Source organism: Lissotriton vulgaris, chromosome 1_1 (genome assembly GCF_964263255.1).
Source record: "Lissotriton vulgaris chromosome 1_1, aLisVul1.2, whole genome shotgun sequence".
NCBI lineage: Eukaryota > Metazoa > Chordata > Amphibia > Caudata > Salamandridae > Lissotriton > Lissotriton vulgaris.
Genome location: NC_141685.1, coordinates 214,969,911 through 214,992,273, shown reverse-complemented (window position 1 = coordinate 214,992,273; position 22,363 = coordinate 214,969,911). Strand labels below are relative to the sequence as shown.

Below are 22,363 nucleotides of genomic sequence, written 5' to 3'. Positions count from 1 at the left end.
GACAGAATAATGGTGCACCAAGGAGAGGGATGCACCACCAGGAGAGGGGTCTGACATTAGCTGCTCCGTGCAGAGACCTGCATTGTTGTTGGAACAGGAGCCCGAGACCTCTGACCCCGAATGAATGATTGTTACAGCGGCACAGGAAGGGCCTGGGCCCTTAAAAAGGAGGATTGTCGCCGGGGTGCCTCACAAGCTCCCCCTGAAGTAAGAGCACACTTGCTGATGTTCCAGCCGGTAGGTACGGGGCCTGTTCTTGAGACAGTGGGTCGACTCTGTTGCATTTCGCTGTATAAACAATCGCCGTGCACGTGCCCCCTGGATAGCAGAGCCCCGTCTTCTATGTCCTGTGACCTGCAGTTTAGCTACTGGGGGTGGGCGTGGGCTACACCTGAGCTCGGGGGACAGAAAGCAAACGGGCTTAATTTGTGGCGGCACAGCAATGAAGCACGCTGAACAGGGGTCCGAGAAACAAATAGAAAGTGAGTGGGAGACAAGGGGGGGGAGAGAAAGAGATAAGGGGAGAGAGGATGGAAAGGGAGGTGACTGGGGAGGGATGGAAAGAGGTGAGGGAACGGAATGGAAGTGAAGATGGGGCAGTGAAATGAAGATGGGGCAGTGAAATGAAGATGGGGCAGTGAAATGAAGATGGGGCAGGGACGTGAAGATGAGGCAGGGAAGATGGGGCAGGGAAATGAAGATGGGGAAAAGAACCTTAAACTGCAATCCACCTTGGGTGCCCCGATACCTCCAACTCCCGCCGAACCACCTGAACACGTTTCCATGAAGGTGGATTCACCAAAGAGGCAGGGTAGAAGGGCTGACATAACTGACATTGATCTCACTTAAATGACATGGATGCAAAAGGGGTGAACACCTGTTTTGCAGTATGTATTGATTTGTTCTTGGGGAAGGACTGGCTTTTGCAGCAGGGACTTGCGTTGAAGGTGTTTGACAATTGCAAGGTTCTGTACTGCATGGAGTTACATCTGATTTGGAAATACGGCACTGTCTAGTAATGTTTTGAAACGGCAGTGGTCTTTTTTTACCCCCTCAAGCCCCGCCCCCAAATGACCGCACCCCCAAATGACCCCACCCCCAAATGACCCCACCCCCACCGGTGCGGCCCTCGGCCACAAACCACACTGTAAATTCGGCCCCCGAGAGAAAGTTTGTGAGTACCCATGGTATAGACGATCCAGTTTGGGAAGCCAGTCAAGCTCAAGAGCCTCACTCAGTAGCACTGGCAGATGTCGTAACTTAAGGTCAGCCACACCCAACCAATGGTGCTCCATTTCAAGCCTCACCTCCCAGATGCTGTCATCAAATTTCTTTGCTGTCCTGACAACTACTGAATCCCTGTAATTAAACAAAGAAATGGGCTTTGCCCCACGACAGAAGTGGTGAAGGTGGGAAGGGAGGATTGGGACCCAAACCCTTCTGACCTTATGCCAGATGAGGTCGCACGTAGCATTCAAAGAAACAACATTTCTATCTCCCAATAGTCTTAATCAACTAAGGCAACATTCCCATACCTGCTGCATGTGTAGCTGCGCCAATCCTATATGAGTGTGATGAAAACCGACAGTGGGTACATGCAACACTCCCAGGACATTCTTGAAGGCTTGCAAGACCTGTGCCTGAGCCATGGGACCCCATATACATGCACCCTCTGGTGGTTTGACTTGCAGGAATATCTGGCTAGAGAAACTGGAGCCATGAATTGTTGACTCCCCTAGCTGTACCCTTATGCACTTGCCCTGACATCAGTTTTGGATCTCCTGACTAACAGGCTAAGTGAATTCACACCAAGTATCATGTCTTCTTCTATAACGCCCGCTTGTGTGTCGGCCTGTGACCTAGCTACGCTACTAAACTAGAAAATCTGAACACTCTGAAGGGCAGGTAATAAGCCAATCTGAAAAGCAGGACCTCAAAGGGGGAAGAACAGACCTTGGGTAAGACACCTAATGTTGTATATGATTCTAGGACCCTAGTGTAATTTTCCCGATGCATGCCCATATATAGGTATAAATTACCCGATCTTTATATTGGCTTAGAAATCATACCCATATTTAGACTGAGCCTATGCAGCCCAAATACGGCATGGCTACTTCCACTACTTTCCGAGAATCCACACCGATTTCTTAGAAAAACCCGACTTCAGCAGCTAGGGACTTCCCCTTGCCTGAATACTAATTTATCCAGGAAATCATGGAGTTTTCAAAGAACTGAGTCTTTGATGACATTATTAAGTCCAATCATATGTCAAACTCGGCACCTTCAAGGTATAAATATGCCTACATTTGCCCAGACAATCACACAGGGGTTTGGAGCAGTTCGACTATCTACTTGCCCGACGCACTGCAGCAGTAAGTGCCGAAGGAAGCTGACCCTCCAGCTGACGCACTGAGAGACGCTGTCTTTTCTCCTGCTGAGAAATCTAGCTCCAGTGTTTCCAGGCTACCCTTGCAGGTTGCTGGGAAATCGAGTCCTGAGTGAGAGATACAAGACCTCCTTCATTCTAAAACCAAGGAACAGAGCTGATTAGACCCTTAGAGAATTCTTGGATAGATTCTTGGCAGAGAAATACTAAACTTAAGCTACACCTCACTTACTTCTTCCCTTGTACTAGACTTAGGTTAGGTACACCTGTGTAGGCGTATTTTAGAAGCACCAGTTGAGTACTTTTAGTCAATATTTTATCCCTTTATGTATTTTATATGTTTTAGGCATTTTATGGCTTCGAGACCATATCATGCTTGTACAGTATTACTTTATAATACTTTTCGTATTATATGCCTTTTACTTTATAACCAGTATCACTATTGTAGCAGTACATTTCTTATGCTTGAGAAAGAAGACTGTTCAATAAATACTTTTTATTGAAGACGCCTGCCTCTCTATTTTTTGACTGAGTGAAATAGCTATCTATTGTTTCCGCAACTCTTGAGATTGATTTCTTATTCTTGGGAAACAAAGTTGTCATGTTTATGCGGTTGTCAGAAACTTATCCCTTCTTGTAGATTTTTACTCGAGCTGCAGCTTTCTCAACACGGACTGATAGTTGCTCATCACGAACGGTCGCGAGCATAGGCGACTACCCACAATGAGAAACCTGACCTCCCCACGTTGAGAATCTCCGTGGGAGGTTTATTTTCCACGCTCGCGATTGGCAACTTGTTGTTGCTGATCGCAAATGAGGAAAAAGTCTCTCAAGGATGTCATTTTGCTTGCTCGCGGTCGCCAACTTGATGTTGAGGACACGAGCAAGCAAAAAATGACCACTGCACTACGCTATGCTGCGCTACGCATGTTCACACTGTGCTACGTGCAGTTCGCAAAGTGTGAAGTTGCACAAACTTCGCAAACTACGCGAGCATGGTGTAGTGCTTTGCCCAGGTCTAAAATGGCACTAATTATTGTTTATGTGCAGAAGGTATCCCTATCTGCAGATAAACAATATTTACATAATGAAGATTTGCTGCTTCTATGCAGCACACATAAGTAAAAAATTGCCATTAGTGAATGTTTATGTGTAGGAAGGGACACCTTCCCTGCAACGCAGAGACACCTTCCCTGCAACGCATGCACCCTGCATGCGTTTAGATAACTAAATTTAGCGACTGTGCTAGGTAAAACACTGGACTACTCCATATTCTTGTGAGTACAGTGCATCCCTGCATTTGAAAAATGTTGTAGCGCAATGCTGACAAATTAGGCTAAGCTCTGCTGTCTGACATTTTCTTGTAAATATGCCACTGTAATCCTATGTTTTTAGTCCAGCTATTGAGGGGAAAGGCGTTTTTGCAGGTTAAATCATGTATGAATTCCCATATGTCAAATTTCTATGAAATTTTATCTTACCTACTTCTTCTTTTAGCCTTGATGAATTATATAATTGCTGCTGATGTTTTATTTCTTTTTTCATCGCTCATACGTATTTATTGATAATATGACTTAATTTATTGTATGTTGTGTATTGTACTTTTATGATTTTAAATAATGGAATAAAGTGTTTTGTCTGTCTTTCTATCTCTTTCCAGAATCATTGTATGAACTATGTTCTACTGGTAAAACTGAGGCCTATCTCTTATTTGGAGAGTAAAGATGTTTGTTAGTGGTGCACATCAATCATCTGGACTGGCAATAAAGTGCACAATTCATCATCACCCCTACCCCACAACTTCAAAATATCTCTACTGTTGATTCATCAATAGCACCCAATGCTGCTTATGGTTCTAGCCTGTAGAGATCTAAACCCTGTAGAACAAAGTCTAGAGATGGATGTCAGATAAAATGCACTCCAGATCCAGAGACTTTGTGCCGAACTTACTCAATGCAGCACAGCCAACAATTTGGTCTGCTGCATTGCACAAGGGAGAAAATATTGTACAAAGCTGTATCTACTATGATTGGCCTAATGTTTATCATGTCTGCTGGCACACAAACAAGCTGCCTTGTGCATCACTCAGCTTCACACTATGGTAAGAGGTGAGTGTGCTCTGTCTAGCATAGGACTTATGCTCGAAGCATATGCTGCCTTTACAAATTCCTATGCCTGTACTAATTCAGAAGAAATTCATAAATCCCGTTCATTTGAACTGTGCTGTGCAATTTAACACACATGCACTGTATTTGTTTTTGAGAAATAAACACATTTCCCCTTGTTAACACCTGCGTAAAGGAGTCCTTGGTTTTTGAGGCACAGTCTGCTTAGGCTCTTAGTAGATTGGTTGTGCCTAAGGAAATTTGCTCTGATCGGTCCCACAAACTTCCCATTAACAAAGAGCTACGGAAAGCAGAGTGAAGGTGTTTTTGTGCTGAAAAAGTGCCACTTTCCAGTATGATACACTATAGTACTGAATAGTAAACACCATTGACAGAATGTTGCTTTGTGTCTCTTTGTGCTGGCATAAAGCCCTAATGGATCTAGGCCTTCAAGTAGCTGGTCTCTATTATTTCTTCAAAAGTTGGGTGCCCGAATCCCCTCTTTTTCTCTAGGATGACAATGGGTGTTATCATATTGTTGCCTTTTCAAATTGTGCATATTTATTGTATAGCGTTTCTTAAAACACTCTTAGGGGCTTATTACGACTGCAGCGGTCGATGGGAGCCATGCTATGGTGCATTCCTTCCCATGCAGGAACGTGTCTTTGCAGTCCCACGGCGGTGTTGTTTAAGGCTCCCAATGAGTCTTAAAAAGCATCACCACAGGACCGCCCCCACTCCCACCTGATCATAAATTACCTGTAATCTGGCAGGTGAGTGGGGTGAGTTTTGGTGTTCCTGGAGCAGAGCGATGGTGTGCCGCCCGTTCCACGACTACCAAAACACATAATAAGACCCTTAAACTTCTTCACCCTAACAAGATTAATTTTTTTCTAATCAAGTAAGGATTGTAAGAAATGTTATGTAGAGCATCTTCAGCTCCTGTTCATCAGTTTGACTAAGCACTATGTTTTCAGTTCACAAATGATTAGAAAAGGTATGATCAGCAGTACATTTACAAAAAAATTTTAATAAGGTTTTTTACAGCTACCTTAAGGTGAATAGCCTTATGTATCCCATAATATTCTGGTTTGCCCTAAGCAACAGCCCTCGGTCTGAGGTCTGCTCTTCCCCAGCAGCTCCGCTGTGCCGTGCTCTGCCCCTGAACCCTCCTAAGCATTTGAGACTGTAGAGTTAGCCGCTGCTGCCCACTGATGCTCTCACTGCTTGCTGCACCGGTATAGTTTTTGTTATTCTTGTTTATTGATTATCTCTCTCTGATTGTGCCTGTGTTGTGACATTTTTCTTTTTGTTATATTAATTGTTCCCCTGCGTTGTGCCTGCTGCCTGTGCCCTCCGTCTTGGTGCTGCCTTTCCCCCTCGTTTCCCGCCGAAACCACTTTGCCTTGACCGCCCGATGCCACCTCCCAGCTGTACGTCCCTCCCCCTCCCCTACTTAATGGCGGCCGCTGCAGGGTAGCGCAAGCAAGACCTCGAACCCTTGGTTTGAGGTCTGCTCTTCCCAGCAGCTCTGCTCTGCCGTGCTCTGCCCCTGAAGCCTCCCAGGCAGGGATCGAGACTGCGCTGTAACCAGCTGGTGCCCGCTGCTGCTGTCACTGCTTGCTGCGCCGGTATAGTTATTGTTATTCTTGCTTATTGATTATCACCCCTTGATTGTTCCTGTGCTGTGACATTTTTAATTTTGTTATCTTTATTGTTACCCCACATTGTGCCTGTTGCTTGTGCCCTCCATCTTGTTCCTGCCTTTCCCCCTTGTTTCCTGCTGAAATTACTTTGCCCTGACCTCCCCCGCTCCCGCCTCCCAGCTGCACGTCCCTCCATCCTCCCCTACTTAATGGCGGCCGCTGCGCTGTCGGGCAGCAGACATGCACAGCGGGCACGCTGCTGGCATGCGGAAGGCACGCCTAAGGCAAGCCCGTCTGCCCGGGTCTGCGACCCGATCACGACCAGTACCAGGAACCCAGGATCTCAGACCAACCCCAGCTACGACACTACCACCCTCCTCTCACTCAACCCCGGAAAACTCAGAGACTGCCAACAGACCTCACTGAACATGACCCAAGGCCAGTTCTCCTGCCTTCACTGCCGCAAGAACTTTACCGCCAACCCAGCCCCCAATGCCAGGACCAGCGACACCCTGAGATGCATCCTTCTCAGCATACGCTCGGTACACAGTCACGCCATGGAAATCTGGAACCTCCTCGACTCACTCCCGCCCTTCATCACCTTCTTCACGGAAACTTGGACCAACGCCTCCTCCGCACCCGACATCAACAATGCCATCCCGGATGGTTACAAAATACAGAGGAAGGACTGGTCAAACCACCCAGGAGGGGGGCTTGCCATCACCCACAAGAGCACCTTATGACTCTCCACCTCCAATTCCAGATCCGGACCATCCCCAACACCACACTCCGAGGGACCCTCAACACCCTCTGACACCCTTTGCCTCCACCATCACCGATTTCATCGCCCCCCACGGCATCGCCTCAATGAACTACATACTCATCAGAGATCTGAACTTCCACCTTGAAAACCCCAGAGACCACCACTCCACAACCCTCCAGAACAACCTCACTGACATCGGACTCGAACAATTTGTCAAACACTCTAACTCAAAGAGCAGGACACACCTTCGACTCCACTTCAGCCACATAACACAACCACCATGGACCGACCACCACTGCATTCACTTCAACTTTGACAAACCGAAGGCACCCAAACCCACCCCATGTCCACCACGAAGAAACTGGAGCAAAATCACTGATGAGCAACTTTACTTCACTCTCACCCATGACGTCTACACCAGGGCACAACGCAAACAGCACAGCAAGAGGACTACACACTTGGATCTCCAACTGCGCAGATGAGCTCGCTACTCAACCCCGGCATACAGCGCCCCAGGAAAGCCTCCTGGTTGACAACTGACCTCCAAAGAGCCAGGCGAACCTGCAGATGCTTGGAGAAGAATTGGAGAAACACCAAGACATCCGAAAACGACTCCTCCTACAATGACAACATGATAGGCTACCACAACCAAATCAGAACAACCAAGGAGAACTTCATCCACAACAAAATCCAAACAAACTCCACCAACTCCAAGGAACTCTTCAATGACATCCAGGAATTCTCTAACCCACGCAGCGGAATCACATACATCACCCCATCCCAGGATGTCTGCGACAAACTTGGAACCTACTTCCACCTCAAGATCAAAAACCTCTACGACAACTTCATCGATCACCCTCCAGATGCCGCAGACGTACCCTCCCCCCTAGAGACACCAGCCATCTCACCATCTCCAACTGGACACTGATCATGACTGAAGACATCACCTCGACCATTAAAAGCATCCACTTCGGGGCCCCCACTGCCCCCTGTCCCCGCACATTTACCACAGAGCCACTGCCGCCACCGCACCGAAATTACAATACACCATCAACACCACCTTCAAAACAGGCACCTTCCCATACGACTGGAAATGCGCAGAAGTCAGGCCCCTTCTCAAGAAGCCCATGGACGACCCTACAGGCCTCAAGAATGATCGACCGATCTCGCTCCTCCCCTTCGCAGACAAAGTTGCAGAGAAGACAGTAATAGTGAACTGACACAATACATCGAAGAGAACACCATCCTTGACCCGTCACTATCCAGATTCTGAAGCATCTACAGCACTGAGACCGCCCTCCTCACTGCCACAGACAACATCCATACCCTCCTGGACCAAGGCCACTTCGCAGCCCTCATCCTACTTGACCTATCAGCAGCCTTCAACACCATCTCCCACTGCACACTACTCGCAAATCTACATGACTCCGGCATACAAGTAACAGCCCTGAACTGGATCAGATCTTTCCTCACCGGAAGAAACCATAGGATCAGACTGCCACCCTGCATCTCCGATCCCACAAAAATCACCTGCAGAGTCCTACAAAGGTCCCAACATCGTATCCTATCCAGACAACACCCAGCTCATCCTCTCCCTCACCAAAGACCCCACCAACACCAAACTCTGCTTCCAGATAGGAATGCAGGGTGTCGCAGTCTCGATGACCAACAGCTGCCTGAAGCTCAATGCAGAGAAGATTGAAGTCCTCATCCTTGGAACTATCCCTTCAGCATGGGACAGCACCTGGTGGTCAACTGCCTTCTGAAGCCACCTACCCTCTCAGACGAAGCTTCAAACCTCGGCATCGTACTCAACTCATCACTCACCATTAACCGACAGATCAACACCGTCACCTCCAGCTGCTTCAATACACTCCGCATCCTCTGGAAGACCTTCAAATGGATTCCCCCGGAATCAAGTAAGACAGTCACCCACGTACTCATCATCAGCAGACTGGACTACGGAAACGTACTCTATGCCGGCATCAACAGGTCCTTACTCCGCAAACTCCAGACAATCATCCAGACTCATTCTCAGCATTCCGCGGCATGAACACACCAGCCAACACCTGCGTGGACTCCACTGGCTCCCCGTGCAGAAAAGAGTCAGCTACAAGATCCTCACTCACACCTACAAATGCTTATACAACAACGGACCCAAATACCTCAACGACAAGATCAACTTCCAAATACCCAAAAGAAACCTGCCTTTTTCAGCACCGGGAAACCCTTTTTGGGTAGCTGTCGCAATCTATAAGCTTAATAAATAAATAAATGAATAAATAAAAACCTCTGATCTGCCAACCTCGCACTGGCCGAAACTCTATGCATCCACAGAGCCAGAGCAGGCAGAAGATCCTTCTCGCACATTGCAGCCAAGACGTGGAATGAGCTACCAGCAGACATCAGATGTTACCCCTCCCTGAACACCTTCAGCAAGACCCTCAAGACCCGGCTCTACGGCTAAACCGATCTGCTGGCCCCTGCCCCGCTTAGGGCCTTGAGATCCTCACGGGTGAGTAGTGCCTATTCCAAATTTTATCTGACTTTTATCTCCTTTTGTGCCCCTAACTGTGCTTTTTATCTGACTTGTGCCTCCTCTTAACTGTGCTTTTTTTATATGGCTTTTGCCTCCTCTTAACTATGCTTTCATCCAACTTTTGCCTCCTTTTGCCACCTTTACTGTGCTTTTTGTCTGACTTTTGCAACTTCTTAACTGTGCTTATTTATCTGACTTTTGTTCCCTTAAATATGCTCTTTTGATCTGACTTTTGCCTCCTTACTTTCAACTGTTTCCTGTAAACTGCATTTTTCCCATGCTTTCCCTGCTAGTTTTCAGAGCCTTCAGCACCATTCTCCCTCTTCCCATCTTCTATTGACCCCACCCAGGCCCCTCCCATGAACCTACTTAATGGAGGCTGTAGCGCTGCGGGCACCCCGAAGGCAAGGCTGTCTGCACCGGTCCATGCCTGGCCCGTGCCCAGTGCAAGTACCCCTGGATGTCCACCCACTCGCAGCTACACCAGCACTGAGATAACAGCCCTGAACAGAAGACCCAGCAGAACATCTGCAGCCAAGCGTCCCCGCTCTCAGCGGTAGGACCCTTCTTTTACTGGCAATGCCTCTTCTCTTGCAACACAGATCGCTCACACACAGGCCCCACCACCACCTTTGAACCAGAAGAACTCCAATGCCTCCAACTCCTGATCAGTCCACAAGTCTACCACCGACATCTGGGACACCATCACTTCCCTCACCCCTGATGTCATCTTACTCACTGTGACCTGGCTCAAACCTGCATCAGCACCTGACATTGCTACTGCCACACCGAACTGATACAATATCATACACCGGGGCTGCTTCAGCAAACACAGTGGTGGAATAGCCATCATCCACTGCACAGCCACCAACTATGGCACCGACACCATCATGGAACATCTCAACTTCTAACTCAACACAGACAGCAAGACCACCATCAAAGGCATCCTCGCATACAGACCACCAGGGCCAAGCCGACATTCTGCGAGGCCATCTCTAGCGATATCGCCCCTCGGGTCATCAACTACAGGAACTTCATCTTCCTTAGAGACCTCAGCTTATCCATTGATGGCCCAAATGATGCCAACATAGCCAGCCTACTCAAGAGTATGGACAACCTCAGCCTCATCCAACTTGTCATCAATCCCACGTACATAGCCAGACACCCCCTGGACCCTATCTTCACAGACAGCAAAACAATTTGGCACTGCCATGCCTCAAAAATCATTTGGCCTGACCCATCACAACCACCCCAACACCCCCAGCAACCAGACCAGCACTTCCCACAGGAGCTGGAACAAGGTAACCGGAAACCTATGTACGCACACTGTCAGAGACTCCCAAGGATGCCACTTCCAACCTCAGGGTGGCCGTCAAAAACTTCAACTTATGGATCACCAAATGCGCCGACACAGTTGCCCCTCTCAAATCTACCAAGCCAGTCAGACCCACCAAAAACAATAGCTGGTTTATCCCGGAGCTTAAATTCACCAAACCTAACTGCAAATGAATGGAAAGGATCTGCCACACAAGCAAAGACCAAAACGACCAAGCCACCTTCAAACTGGCTCTGAAAAGCTAACACCAACACCTGAAAGCCACTAAAAAGGACACCCAGGCCACCCACCTCAAAGCCAGCTATAACCACAGCAAAGAACTCTTCAGCATCATCAAACACTTCTACAATCCCTCAGCAACCAAGAACACCGTCTCCACCTTTCAAGATCTCTGCAAAACCCTAGCAGACCTCTTTCTCAGCAAAATCTCCACCATCTACGAACACTTAGACCTCCAACTGCCCATCACCCGCATCCACTGCCTCCCCAACTTCACTGACTCCCACTCAGACCCATGGGTTACAAGTTGTGACCAACTCACCATGCAGATCACCTCCACCATCATGAGCTTCATCCATTCAAGCGTTCCCACGGACCCCTGCCCCACCACATGTTTAACCTAGGAAACAGCACCATAAGCAAAGAGCTCACCAGTATCCTCAACACTTCCATCACATCAGACACGGAAGAGCTCAAGAACTACCTGCACATCTTCCTTCTCCCTTTACCTGCTTAAGTTCTGGAAGAAGCAATCAGCCGCCAATTCACCAACCTCCTAGAGAACAACGACCTCCTGGACCCATCCCAATCCCAATCTGGGTTCCGCTCAAATCACTGCCCTAATTTCTGCCACTGACAAGGAATTCATCTGCAGCATCCCCCAAGGGTCCTCACTAAGCCCTAGATTGATGCACCTAACAAGGTCAGGCTGCAGCACACATACACACATAGAAACAGAAAATCACCATGAATGATTGTGTATGTGCAGGAAGGTATGACAATTTTCTACTTCTATGTGTGCTGCACAATACAGCACACAGGAGTTTCAAATTGTCATTCTGGATTGTTTATCTGCAGGAATGCACACCTTACTGCACATAAGCAATCATTCCTCCCCAAACGCAGACACCCTTGCACTATGGTGCAAGGGTGCCTGTGCTGGTGCTAGGCAGCTACATTTAGTTCTAGAGCTAGGGGAAATGTAGGGGTGCACTGCATTCTTGTGAATACCGCACATTCTTGAGTTATCAGAATAATGAAGCATAGCTTTAGCAACTTTTGCTTAACACCACTTTTCGTCATTTTGTTTGGAAAAAATGCCCCTTAGTTTTTTAAAGTTAGTAAATTATTGTTTATGTTATTTTATATATCATTTATTTTTTAAATGAATACAATATTTAAAAAAAACATACTTTACAGTTACAATATTATTAGATACATTTGAATGCATATACCTAGGCAGAGTCAATACTTTGGCCATGATGTTTTTGTGTTCACTATTCCCATGCTGTACATTATGGGGCATAGTTATGACTTTTGTGGAGCAGGGCAGCACAGCAAGCCCCCTTGCTGCGCTGCTCTGCACCAGATGGAAAGGCCAGGAATGCACTGTATATATCCAGTGCGGTGTATTCCTGACTTTTAACCCTGCCACTTTGGCAGGCTATCACCGAGGCAGGCACACTTGCACCATGGTGCAAGGGTGCCTGAGTTACATGCAGGATTGTTTTTGGAGGGACATTTTCCAGGACTAAACCAATCCTTTCTATGTATGCTACAGAATCCATCATACATAGAAAGAAGAAGTAACATGCAAAATAAAGATATGTTTCCCTGTTAAGCCTCACATGGGGGGGAGTATCTTATTGGTGAATTTCCTGGTTTACAATGACTTGTAAATCTGGGGATGCTTCAAAAACCGTAGATTTGCATGGGAACACCCATGCAACACCTATGGGTTGAGTACTCAGGGCAGAGTAATGCAACAAAGCAATTTGTGGAGTCATTTCAAGCTCCCAAAGGCTTCAAAAATCTGACTTAATGTTCGTACCTCTCTTGCACCATGTTCTGTGGTGCAGGAGTGCCCATAACCGGGTAATAAATATGGTCCTACGTATATATAAACCCAAATGAGTTCCATCCAGCAAAGGGGTATAGTGCAACGGTGGAGAAACCAGACCGGTAGCGGTAATCCCCGGCACCCCGGAAGAATTCTGTCATCGAATCTATAAAGCGCTCTCCAAATGCCTTACTCTATGATCAATCGCAACATTTCACCCATTTAATTGGGGTGGAGCATGTGACCTCACATGACTGGGGTGGAGGATGTGACCTCACATGACTGGGGTGGAGGATGTGACCTCACATGACTGAGGTGGAGGATATTACCTCACATGGTTTGGGGATACCTATTGATATGACAGTAATTATTAGCCCTGATGAAATAGCATAAGCAGATAACCAGAACACCTGGGTCCCCGCTCTTCTGGGCGCTGAGGCCCAGGTGATGGGTCAGTGCTGTGAGAGCGCCTCGTGCGCTCGAGAACTACAAAAGAAACTATGGACGTTGTCACCGGGACCACGGGCGAACACTTACTGACATTCATATACATATAAAGCACATAAATATATAAATAGGAGTTATTATGAATATAGGAAAGATCAAAACTATTCATCATTTCAAATGCTTTATAAAGATGTCCAGTCTCACCTGTCATCTGCTCTGTCTCTGCTCTCACACTGCCTCACTTCCCACTGTCTTCTGAACCTGCGTCAGAGAGAGCAAAAACACTCCCAGGTCATAAAAACACAAGCCAAGTGAACCTTCATCATTGTAGTTATAAGTCAGGGAAAGATAAGTCTGAACAGCAATAGAAATAACATGAGTTCTATCCCATATCACAGAGATGAGCTGAGGCTGGAGGGCTGACGTCATGACGTAGCTGTTCAAAGAACGTGTTTTCGCTTCTTCTGCTATAGGTCCTAGTCGACCTCAGTCCTACGTCTAAACTATAGTATATGTTATTCCAATGTGCAGAGCCTATTGGGAATATAGGAACTACACTACACTAAAAGCTAATATATTCTAGTTACATCAATCAATCTCCTGCTGTCCCAACTGGTGAACACTAAATGCTCCCACCCCTTGGGGCTTTTTTGATTTAAAGTCCTTAGTAGGTTCTGTCACTCCATGACCTGCAAAGAAGGCTTTTGCTGACAACTGACGCCTCACTGGTGAAATATATGACGTTACAACACAAACAATTACAAAGCATGCCTTTACAATGCAGTTTTTACATCGCAACCACCATTACAACGCATGATTTTACAACGCATGCCATTACAACGCATTTTTAGAAACTACCATGAAAAGAAAGAGGAGTGCGGGGAGAGGGAACGGAGCTGGTGGAGGTGACGAGAAGTGTGTGTGACTGAGTGGATTTGTGAGTAGACCTATGAATCAGTGAGTGGGTGTGTAACTACTGGTATGGGGTATCAATGGTTTTGAGAATGGTAGTATTAAAGTTGAAGTAGGTGTATGAAAGGTTTTATTGGGGTGAGAGTGGGTGTGTCAGAGATTCTGTGGATGATAGACAAAAAGAGTTTCCTTTCTGTGCAAACCTGAATTGTGAGGCTCAAAGCCTTATCATGACATTTAGAATTAGACCTGAAATATATACCTCTAACACAAAACTATTAAAATATTTGTTCCGATTTTATTAAAAACTGGCATTACATGCCACAAGTGTCATAATCATTATACATATACAATTCACAATTAAAAAAAAATCTTTACTTTTTACATAGAGTACACATTTTACAAATCGATTAAAACAGTTGTCCTTTAGTCGACGCGTTTCGGTGTCTTGATCTTTTTGTGAACACCTTCTTCAGGACAGGTACAAAATCGACAACATTTCAAATCTGCAAACAAATACATACAGTTAATATCATCTAAGAGGTTATATATCTTTCCTATGTTTAATCTAGGTTTCTGTTAGATTTAATAAGGTCTAAATGGTCTTACTTTTAAACATATGTCTTTATGGTATTCCTAGTTTTCTTCAAAATCGAACCTTCTCTTGCCTTTTGGTCCTTTTTTTCATTAAAATTTACGAGGGGGCATGAACCTGTTTCGACAAAAGGGTAGTATAAATACCAATCTCTCTCATGGTTTCTACTAAGCATAAGGCCCCTGTGAACTGATCTTTTTTTTGGCATGAAAGACTGGTTACTTACATGTTTCTGTCTCTCACTAGATTTATCACAATGGGTTCTGGTCATCAATCTGAATATTAAGATGATCTTGGAGTTTTGAATTCTCCTTTTCTATTATATCCCAGGCATTCACTGTCCTGGTTAAGTCCCCGTGTGATGATGGACTGGCTCCAGGTGTGTTTACTCTATAAAAAAAGGACGGATATTATTTCCCGCTCTTTTGCTGTGGGTTGCACGTTATTATGAGCACAGTTTCTATCTATTTTGTGCATTTGTGTGAGTTATGTCGATCTAGAGACTAGTCTTCAGTTGTTACAACTTATTATTGTTGAAGACCATTCCATGTGTCTCTAGCAGAGTATGAACTTACTCTGTTATAAATATACTTGTTTCCTATATTTACCATTAGTGGCAGTTTTAAATTTCTCCGGCTGCCAAATGACGTACTCAAATCCGTACTCTTATACTCAGTACATATTGGGTAAAGCATGTGACCCGTAGCGGTATTATCATAATGGATGATCACAGGGTTGTATCATATCTAATTGATATAAAACCCCACAAGCGATGTTAATTAGAGAGCCGATCCTTAGTTATTTTTAAAGAAACTACGTGTGATAGTCCATAGGTTAAGGCCCAGCTTAACAGCCGGTCCAGTTTCCATAAAGTACCAGCGTGTTCCTTACCTGGCGTCTGGTGAAACACCGTCCAGTTCGGCCTCCTACCGTCGTCTTGATCGAGTGCCGATGGACTTTTGCTACGCCTATATATGCAAACCCCTTGATTGTTTAATTGGGGAGATTGCTTTCATTAGGCGTTAATTGGTATACGTATTTCCGCTGCGGGGATAGCTTTATGTTTGGAGGAAATTACGTACGGTCGCCATATTTGTATTTGTAAGCTTATAATCGTTGTGACTACCATGGTTACCAGCGCGGTCACGTGACCGAAGTAAGCAATGGTAGTCTTCTGGATAGGTTGACGGTGCATTTCTGAGAGGTGGTCGGAGTCCACGCCTCCTTTCTCCACCCCTCTACACCTCCTGGGCACTGCTGCTTGGGGGTAGAAGTCCACTTTAGTCCTGAGGCCCTCAGGCAGCAAGGGGACCTCATCCCCACACCAGCAGTGTGCCAAGAGATGCGTTTGCTGAGTGGTGGAGAAAGGAGGCATGGCATCCGACAACCTCTCAGCAAACCCACTGTGTGGGGCTTACTGGACGTAACAGTGAGCCCCTAAGGACTGTCAACAGCCAAGGGGACTATATCCCCATAGCAGCAGCATGCTAGGAGGTGCATTTGTAGTGTGGTGGGGCATCTGGCAAGTTGCCTGCTTTTATTTTCTACTTTTCAGGAATGGGGCCACGTGGCCCTCCTTTCCTGGGCCATTTTAGACCCTGGGGATCCCACCCCTCTGGCCCAACCCTTTTTAAATGTTATTATTTTTTTTAAACAAAAAGAGTGAAGGGCAGCACAGCCCCACTCCCAGGCCATCTCATTCCAGGGATCCCGTTCCCCAGGGCCAGGCCTTAATATATTTTTTATTAAGAAGACCACGGGGAATATAAAAAGGTCCTCAGGGGACAGGCCATTGTCTCTATTGCGGGGTACAAACGGGGGAAACAGCAGGAATTGCATGACCTAGAACAAGTTGTACATGAATCTGAAGCCCAAAATTCTGAAGACCCAACACCGGCTACGTCGAAGAAATTGTATCTTGCGCAGCAACAGCATAGGGCATTTCTTGAAGACCTGATCAGGTCGCGATTGACGGCCACCCAACACAGGATTTATGAAACGGGGGACAAAGAAGGGAAGCTTCTGGCGTGGTTAGATAAGAGGGAGCAGAGTAATAGGGGGATATCAAGGATCCAGATGGACGATGGTCAAATTACAACAGACCTGCACACAATAGTACACACACTGGCTCAACATTTTAAACAGGTACATACGTCATTCTCCGGGATGACAGTAGAAGAGACCTTGTCCTACATAAAAGATATTAACATGCCCAGGCTCATCCCTGATGCAGACTTCACACTTGAGGTGGACCTTACGATAGAGGAGCTGCAGGTGGCAATCGGGACACTACAATCGGGCAAGGCAACGTAACCTAACGGCATCCCTAATGCACTGTATAAGAAAATGGCGGGGACTTTTTCCTCACATCTATTGCACATGTATGCCGACTGTTTAGAGCATGGCGAGTTGCAGCTGGATCACCGAATGGCCACAATAGTGGTGATACCCAAGCCAGGAAAGCCAGTTGAAGAGCGCACTTCATATCGCCCAATATCTTTGATTAATGCGGAGGCCAAAATTCTCGCTAAATTGCTGGCGATCAGACTGACACCACACCTAATGACCCGGATCCCTCTGGATCAGTCCGTTTTATGCCAGGCAGAAATACTGTACTGAACTTGAGGTATCTGCACGGCGTGATGGCACGTATCTCATGCCTTCAGGAGGAGGCGGTCATACTCTCTCTGGACGCAGATATGGCATTTGATATGGTCGAGTGTCCCATCTTGCTCACTGTGCTTCAGCACTTGGACTTTGGCCCTAAATTCTACGCATGGGTCCGTCTCTTAGTCACCAAACCAGTAGCTTATGTATCGGCTAATGGGCACATCACCGACAACTTTCCTTTGTTACGGGGCACCCGCCAAGGCTGTCTCCTGTCCCCGCTGCTTTTTGCGCTGGTGTTTGAGCCTTTGGCGGCGTGGATTTGGTGGGAGCCAATGATAAGGGGTATCTGATGGACGGGAGACTGGGAAGACCGCATCTCACTGTATGCAGACGACATCTTATTATATATGGCACTTCCCAGGCGTTCCATACTAGTCCTCCTGAACATATAAATCTTTGGGCGGGCGTCGGGTTATACTATCAACTGGTCCAAATGGTAACTTTATGTCCTACACGGCCCACCACCGCTGCTACCCAAAGACTGCCCACTCTTGATCACAAGTGATGGATTTAAATCTTTAGGGATCCACTTCACACCTAACCGAGACGACTTCTTTGAAAAAAAACAGTTGCTACCGCTGGAGCGTCTTAAACGGGATGTGTCACACTGGCGGACGTTACCGCTAACGCTGTTAGGTAAGGAGGCACTGTTTAAAATGATGCCATTACCTCGTTTTGTGTATGCACTGGAAAATATGCTGTTCCCAAGGCCCCCTAGCTATTTTAAGGCCATAGTGTCCCAGGTTTCCAGCCTGTTATGGGGACACAAACCGGAACGGATTGCGCAAGCCAAGTTGGTTTGCGGGGGGCCTACTACACCAGAGCCACCCTGTATAAAATAAGTAGAACACCACACCCATACTGCCTACGGGGATGCGGGATGAGGGTACCTTTTACCATACCATATGGCACTGACCGAAGATTCAAGAGTACTGGGCAAAAGTGATGAGGACGATATCACAATCAACGAAGGTGTTATTAACACCAGAACCCAGGAGATGCTTATTAAATATGTGGGAGCCCAATGACCTTACACACCCTAGGCAGGATTGGGCTATGCTGGGGATAATGATTGCTAAACGAAATATTGCACAGAAATGGGGGTTATGGAGGTGCCGACACTCGTCGCCTGGTGTAAAAACATGGACGCATCAATGGTGGCAGAAAGAACAGTATTTGTCAATCGAGGTTGCCCTAAAAAAATGGAGCAAGATCTGGGGGGCCTGGAATGCATTCAGGGGTAATATATATGAACCACCGGAGGAGCAGGCTGATGAAGGTTTGGGAGATGATTTCTAGGGAGGGTGACATTTGCAACTTGTGGGGTTCTGTTTGCGAATATGATGCTATAATTACCAACATAACAATGTCCTGGGACTGTAATTTTGCTGGTTTTAATGGATATGTATGTCAACTGGAAACATTTTGCCTTGTTGGTGTTGCTTATAATAAAAAGAAATTTAAAAAAAAGAAAGCCCCAGGAATGTTGTGGTCCCCAGGGGTTCACAACAGCCCTTCCGAATTTATAGTATTCAATGCCCTGGGTAGGTGGTGGTCCCTGGGGCAGAGGGGGGCTGAGCAGCCACCCCTCATTTGCATAACACAGTGCCCCTGTCTTGTTTCCTTAATTATTACTGCATGTGCCCTGGGGAGGTGGCACTCCCCGGGCACAGAGAGGGAAAGGTCTGCCCTCCTCCATTTATAGTATTCAAGGCCATTGGGAAATGGTGGTCGCCATGGCTTAACAAAAGCCTAGGAAGGGGGCCTCTTGGGCCCCCCTCCTTCCTTAACTTTATGCCCCTGGGAAAAAATGACGCACAGCCGTCTGCCTGTATTTTTTTTAAAGGATTTGTAGCGGATTTGCAGATCCACCCGCAAATCCACACCAAAATAAAAAAAAGTGCTTTTTACCCCTGGTGGGGTCCCTGAGGTACCTACCCATCCAAATTGGGGTATCAGGGTATTCCTACCCTGCCCCCTTTTTTTATATTTAATTTTTTTTTCTGGGACTCGTCTTCAAGCTGAATCCCAAGATGACAGCAAACACTTCCTGGTGGAAGTGAGCGGCTGTAAAGGTCTGTGATTGGGTTTGTAAGTGGTTTTCTTGGTGTGTGGGTGACTGTGTGGGTGGTTGTATGGGTGTGTGAGTGGTTGTAATAATATGTAAGTGGGTGCATGAGTGGTTGTATGGTTGTGTTACTGGGTGTGTGAGTGGTTGTATGAATCTGTGAGTGAAGGAGTGGGTGTATGAGTGGCTGCATTGGTGTGTGAGAGGGTGTAAGGGTATGTGAGTAGGTATCTGAGTAGCTGTATGGGTGTGTAGTTGGGTGTGAGTGTGCACTATTGGTGTGTGAGTGGGTGTGTGAGTGATCTTATAGGTGCATGAATGGGTGTGTGAGTGGTTGTGAGGGTATGTGAGTTTGTCTCTGTGAGGTTGTATGGGTGTGAAAGTCAGTGTGTGAGTCCTTGCATTGGTCTGTGAGTGGTTTTGTGGGTGTGTGAGTGGTTGTGTGGATTTGTGAGTGCTTGTGTGAGTGGTGGTACGGGTGTATGAATGGGTATGTGAATGGTTTTGTGGCTCTGTGAGTGGTTCTGTGGATTATGTCATCAGTGAAGGCTTTGTGATATCATCAATGATGTTACTGGCCATATCATGACTGATGTAATATGTGTGGTCATAAGCAGGGAATTGTGGGGGCATAAGTTATAGTTAGCTCTAGTAACTATATATGCTGAATTTCTATGGTTTAGTGAAATCTGAGCCTAGCTATTTGTAGCCTCTGTCTTTTACAATAAATTTCTAAGATTTTTCAAATTCCATTTCTAAAGTATTATGTCCCTCTAATGTTTAGTTTTAGTTAGTGATTTTGTAGGGTTTATTTTTAATACTAAGGGGCCGATTACGATATCAGTGGGAATGGCTCCGAACGGCATTCGGTTTGTCCAAATCTGATTTAGACCCCACCTTTATGACTGACTCGGAAACATTTCCGACCGACCGATTACAATGTTAGGTAACCGTTCGGTCCTTCTGACTCAGTTCCAAATGGCATTTGGAGAAACTTGTACGGCTCTATGAACTGCGTTTCTGACGAACGATTACTATGTCAGTTGTTCTGGATACGTTTGTCTGACATGGATAGTGTTATGCCCTGCATAGTTATTCTATTTTCCACACTTCACCCTTTCTTCCTGCTGCTCAGCCAATGTGCATGTTTACTGTAGGATTTTGGGAATGCAGTGATGCATTGAATGTTGGGTGTCTGCGTGAGTGAGGAGTGACAAGTTGAGAGAGAGAGAGGGGCTGAGCAGCAGGCATGCTTCTCCTGGTGGGGTTTTCTACTACAAGGGGTTTCCTACTATCTGGAACTAATGGCTTGACTACTGGCTGATATACTTATACTTCACCTGTTACCGGAACTACCTGTCTGTTGTACTTACCAACCATCTGGATTTACTTGAACCGACTACAGAGTAAAGGTACATGGTAAATCAACTTGGCTGCCTGTGTCTACTTCTACCATAGAGCACAACATATTTTGGCGACGAGCGAGAGTTGGAGACGTTCTCACTGGCCTACTTATCTCCACTACTGGTCAAGGAAGCACAAGATGACATCTGTAATGAGTCCAGACGGTGAGAAGGAGCCACAAGTAGTACTAGTGCAGACAACTAAAAAACAACACTACATCAAGCATAAAAGAGGCAACACGTCAAGCAACACAAGAGGAATCATCGCAACAAAAGAAACTGGGACAGCATACTGAGCAACCCAACCAGTGTCTTGTACAACAGACAGCCCCAAGGAAAGCATGTTGTACCGTGTGTTTGCCACAAGAACTGCGCAATCAAGAGAAGAGAGTTTCTTGGTAATGTCTTTAAACTTGTTTAAATTGTGCTGGTATGCTGCGCATGTCATGAACTGCCCTGCGTAATGTGTATCTGCTAATGGATGTGACTGCTATTTTGGAGGTGCCAGGAAAAGGACTTTTAGTGCTACAAGTATGTCTGAGGAAATCTCTGCTGTTGGGTTCACAATGATTTGGATTTGTAAAGGAGCACTGGCGGTTTTGGACATTTTAGTGTGGAGAATTCACACAAAGGAATTGTGTGGGCTTGACACAGAGCCTCACTTTCAAGCTTTCGGCAATTGTGAGGTTCTTCCTGACAGTGACTCGTGGCTTGGGGCCAGGTTGTATTACAATGGGCAGAGTCAGGTGAGACATGTTTATTTTAACTTTGATTTTTGGCCCATGTTGATACCTGATCTCTCCAACTGCCAATTTCATGTTTAAATCACAGCATGCACACATTACCTAGTCTTTGGTGTCACACGGAGCTGTTGAATCTTGTGACTAAGTATGGGCGTAAAATCGATTCAGCTCGCGGAATTTTCGGATTTTCGGCAAATTTGCGATACGCACGCAGCAGATTTTTTTGCTTGGTGATACAATATTGCGGCGCGCGGCGTTCACTTACTGTCATTCAGCGTTTGAAGAGTTGTTTTTCTCCATGTTTGCGTGTGCTGCGCCATTTTGGATCTTGCTGCGGGATCCCGCGGGAGTTTGTCGACCGCGATTACGTCATCGCGGCTTGCCACCTTGCACAGCGAGAGTTTGTCAACGCGAGTACATCATAAAGGCCCGTGATCACGCATTGCAGGAGTAAACAATTGCGAACACGTAGATGTGGAGGGCAGCAACAATCTCGCGTTTGCGAAATTGCTAAATTTGCAATTGTGCACAAGAAATCCACCAGCAGGCAGCATACACCTTCTGAAAATGATGATTTTTATCAGAATAACTCCTCAGGTTGACATTTGCCTGCACTTTTTTTTGCAAGGAGTCCATTTTGGGGGTGGGGGGGTGGGAGGAAGGAAGTGCTCCACAGTCTCCAACTTCCTCT

The 22,363-nt window shown here is 46.4% G+C and overlaps 1 protein-coding gene across 3 annotated transcripts in view; it reads right to left on the bottom strand.

Annotated features, from left to right (window-relative positions):
* The window catches only part of LOC147740917 (membrane-spanning 4-domains subfamily A member 8-like), a 244,366-nt gene that overhangs the window by 186,208 nt on the left and 35,795 nt on the right, over window positions 1-22,363 (bottom strand). For 2 of the 3 annotated variants that reach the window (XM_086952198.1, XM_086952200.1), the window contains exon 2: window positions 13,486-13,542. The exons of the other annotated variant lie outside the window; for it this stretch is intronic. The gene's annotated coding sequence lies outside the window, so the exon portion shown is untranslated. The remainder of the gene's footprint in view (window positions 1-13,485; window positions 13,543-22,363) is intronic. 3 annotated transcript variants of the gene reach the window in all.